The sequence below is a fragment of the Hyperolius riggenbachi genome, chromosome 9, assembly GCF_040937935.1.
Source record: "Hyperolius riggenbachi isolate aHypRig1 chromosome 9, aHypRig1.pri, whole genome shotgun sequence".
Lineage (NCBI taxonomy): Eukaryota > Metazoa > Chordata > Amphibia > Anura > Hyperoliidae > Hyperolius > Hyperolius riggenbachi.
Window position 1 is genome coordinate 29,996,405 of NC_090654.1, and position 4,896 is coordinate 30,001,300.

Consider the following 4,896-nt stretch of genomic DNA (forward strand, 5'->3'; position numbering starts at 1 on the left):
ACTCTGTAAAGTGCTGCAAAAGGTGTAAGTGTACCATATACTGTAACACAGGCCCAGGGGCAGCAGGCACACCCCCTCTGACAGCAATGTAGTCATGTAGTTAGGAGCGACACACCTTTCCGTATGTTGAGGGTGCTGAACCTTAGATGCAAAGCTACATCTATCATAATTCTAGACAGTCCAAGGATAGGTTCGCACACCAGCTTCTCCAAAGAGCAAAAAAAGATAGTTTTATTTCACTATAAACCCTCTGACAGCAAGACACATAATGTGACAGCGTTTCCCTCAAAATACACATAATGCGGCAGCTGTCAGCGTTTCCCTCAAAATACACATAATGTGGCAGCGTTTCCTTCAAAATTATACTGTGGCACTGTTTCCTCCAAAATACACATAATGTGGCAGCGTTTCCTCAAAAATACACATAAAATACTCATAATGCAGCGGCATTCCCATAAAAGACACATAAGGCAACAGCATTTCCCCACAAAATACACATAAAGCCACAGCGTTTTCCCCAAAATACACACAATGTGGCAGTGTTTCTCCCAAAAAATACTCATAATGTGGCATAGTCCCCCCAAAAAAACACACAGAGATGTATGAGGTAGCATTTCCTCCCAAAAAATACAGTAGGCAGCGTTTCCCTCATAAAACATATTAAGCAGAGTTCCTAAAATAAAAACAAAATACTCACTGAGCAGGAGACACCTCTTCTGTCGCTAACTGTACCAGTGTAACGCAAAGACAGCGGGCCTGAGTTTTCTCCCAAAACACAGTTTGGCAAAGTGACCCTAATGATAATTAGACAATGACCCCCCCCCCCCCCCATAAACAGCATTTGGCAGCAGCCAGACCTCTTTGGCACTAAACAACACAGGCCCAGGGACAGCAGACACACCTCCTCAGACAGCAAGACACATAATGCAGCAGCAGTTTCCCCAAAATACTCATAAGGCGGCAGTGTTTCCTCCAAAATACACATAATGTTGCAGCCTTTCCTCCAAAACACACATAATGAGGCGGCGTTTCACATAAAATATGCATAATATGGCAACGTTTCCAACAAAATACACATAATGCTGCAACATTCCCATGAAAGACACATAAGGCAGCAGCGTTTCCCCAAAAAATACACACAACTGGCAGCGTTTCCTTCAAATTCACACAAGGTGGCAGTGTTACCCACACAAAATACACATAATGTGATAGCGTTACCGCACAAAATACACAAAATGTGGCACAGTCCCCCAAAATACACACAAAGACAATTTCCCGCGCTAAAAGTCAGAACAGGGCTACAAAAAATGGCTGCTGAAGTTTAGCACTGAAGACACAAATAGAATCCAGATACACATAATGAGGCAGCGTTTTCCCACAAAATACACATAATGTAGCAATGTGTTCTCCAAAATACACATGAGGCAGTGTTTCCTCTGGATGTATTTCTCAGTATCTGTTCTCATTCTGTATGTATGGCCATTGCACAGTAACACTTCTCTTGCCCTGTATGCTGGGTGTAAGTCTCAGTATCTGCTCTTATTCTGTATGTATGGAGGCTGCACAGTAACACTTCTCTTGTCCTGTATGCTGGGTGTGATTCTCAGTATCTGCTCTTATTCTGTATGTATGGACACAGCACAGTAACACTTCTCTTGTCCTGTATGCTGGGTGTGATTCTCAGTATCTGCTCTTAGGCTGCTTACACACTAAGACGTTACAGGCGCACGTTAGTGCAGCCTGTAACGGTCCCCCAACGCACAGCAATGTAACACAAGTGGGCTGTTCACACAGCCCACGTTGCGTTACATGTAACGCTGCACGTTCTGTGCAAAGTGCAGCATGCTACGGCGTTGGAGCGGCTATAGCCGCGTTACACTGTTTGCACATGCGCAGTGGGGGGCGGAGGAGGCGGGGAGAGCCAGCTACAGTAGCCACGCACATGGCTACTTAATATTCACTGCACTGGCGGGCGCTGATTGGCCGGCGGGACCACGTGATGCGGAGTGTCTCGCTCCGCATCACGTGGTCCCGCTGGCCAATCAGCGCCACTCTGGGAGACATTCTAGGACTCGAGCCGCCTAACGCGGCTCACTCTACCGTCGGCTCTTGCAGCACCATACGTTGTGTTAGGTGCACGTTATGCGACCTTAACGTGCCACCTAATGCAACGTCTTGGTGTGCAAGAAGCCTTATTCTGTATGTATGGACACAGCACAGTAACACTCCTCTTGTTCTGTATGCTGGGTGTAATTCTCAGTATCTGCTCTTATTCTGTATGTATGGAGGCTGCATAGTAACACCTCTCTTGTCCTGTATGCTGGGTGTAATTCTCAGTGTCTGCTCTTATTCTGTATGTATGGACACTGCACAGTAACACTTCTCTTGTCCTGTATGCTGGGTGTAATTCTCTGTATCTGCACTTATTCTGTGTGTATGACCGCTGCACAGTAACACTTCTCTTGTCCTGTATGCTGGGTGTAATTCTCAGTGTCTGCCCTTATTCTGTATGTATGGAGGCTGCACAGTAACACTTCTCTTGTCCTGTATGCTGGGTGTAATTCTCAGTATCTGCTATTATTCTGTTTGAGTGGACACTACAAAGTAACATTTCTCTTGCCCTGTATGCTGGGTGTACTTCTCAGTATCTGCTTATTCTGTATGTACAGACACTGCACAGTAACACTTCTCTTGTCCTGTATGCCGGGTGTAATTCTCAGTATCTGCTCTTATTCTGTATGTATGGGTACTGCACAGTAACACTTCTCTTGTCCTGTGTGCCGGGTGTAATTCTCAGTATCTGCTCTTATTCTGTATGTATGGGTACTGCACAGTAACACTTCTCTTGTCCTGTATGCTGAGTGTAATTCTCATTATCTGCTCTTATTCTGTATGTATGGAGGCTGTACAGTAGCACTTCTCATGTCCTGTATGCTGGGTTTAATTCTCAGTATCTGCTCTTATTCTGTATGTATGGACGCTGCACAGTAACACTTCTCTTGTCCTGTATGCTGGGTGTAATTCTCAGTATCTGCTCTTATTCTGTATGTATGGACGCTGCACAGTAACACTTCTCTAGTCCTGTATGCCGGGTTTAATTCTCAGTATCTGCTCTTATTCTGTATGTATGGACACAGCACAGTAACACTTCTCTTGTCCTGTATGCCGGGTGAGTATCTGCTCTTATTCTGTATGTATGGACGCTGCACAGTAACACTTCTCTTGTCCTGTATGCTGGGTGTAGTTCTCAGTATCTGCTCTTATTCTGTAGGTATAGAGGCTGCACAGTAACACTTCTCTTGTCCTGTGTGCTGGGTGTAATTCTCAGTATCTGCTCTTATTCTGTATGTATGGAGGCTGCACAGTAGCACTTCTCTAGTCCTGTATGCCGGGTTTAATTCTCAGTATCTGCTCTTATTCTGTATGTATGGACACAGCACAGTAACACTTCTCTTGCCCTGTATGCTGGGTGTAACTCTCGGTATCTGCTTATTCTGTATGTACAGACACTGCACAGTAACACTTCTCTTGTCGTGTATGCTGGGTGTAATTCTCAGTATCTGCTCTTATTCTGTACGTATGGAGGCTGCACAGTAACACTTCTCTTGTCCTGTATGCTGGGTGTAATTCTCAGTGTCTGCTCTTATTCTTTATGTACAGACACTGCACAGTAACACTTCTCTTGTCCTGTATGCCGGGTGTAATTCTCAGTATCTGCTCTTATTCTGTATGTATGGACGCTGCACAGTAGCACTTCTCTTGTCCTGTATGCTGGGTGTAATTCTCAGTATCTGCTCTTATTCTGTATGTATGGAGGCTGCACAGTAACACTTCTCTTGTCCTGTGTGCTGGGTGTGATTCTCAGTATCTGCTCTTATTCTGTATGTATGGACACTGCACAGTAACACTTCTCTTGTCCTGTATACTGGGTGTAATTCTCAGTATCTGCTCTTATTCTGTATGTATGGACACTGCACAGTAACACTTCTCTTGCCCTGTATACTGGGTGTAATTCTCAGTATCTGCTCTTATTCTGTATGTATGGAGGCTGCACAGTAACACTTCTCTTGTCCTGTATGCTGGGTGTAATTCTCAGTATCTGCTCTTATTCTGTATGTATGGACGCTGCACAGTAGCACTTCTCTTGTCCTGTATGCTGGGTGTAATTCTCAGTATCTGCTCTTATTCTGTATGTATGGGCACTGCACAGTAACACTTCTCTTGTCCTGTATGTTGGGTGTAATTCTCAGTATCTGCTCTCATTCTGTATGTATGGACACTGCACAGTAACACATCTCTTGTCCTGTATGCTGGGTGTAATTCTCCGTATCTGCTCTTATTCTGTATGTATGGAGGCTGCACAGTAGCACTTCTCTAGTCCTGTATGCCGGGTGTAATTCTCAGTATCTGCTCTTATTCTGTATGTATGGACACTGCACAGTAACACTTCTCTGGTCCTGTATGCTGGGTGTAATTCTCAGTATCTGCTCTTATTCTGTATGTATGGACACTACAAAGTAACATTTCTCTTGCCCTATATGCTGGGTGTAATTCTCAGTATCTGCTCTTATTCTTTATGTACGGACACTGCCCAGTAACACTTCTCTTGTCCTGTATGCTGGGTGTAATTCTCAGTATCTACTCTTATTCTGTATGTATGGACACTGCACAGTAACACTTCTCTGGTCCTGTATGCTGGGTGTAATTCTCAGTATCTGCTCTTATTCTGTATGTATGGACACTGCACAGTAACACTTCTCTTGCCCTATATGCTGGGTGTAATTCTCAGTATCTGCTCTTATTCTGTATGTATGGACATTACACAAGCCACGCCCCATGTTATGCACTCTGGGTGTAGCCTCAGTGTACAGAAGGGAGGTCTCCGTGACGTAGAGC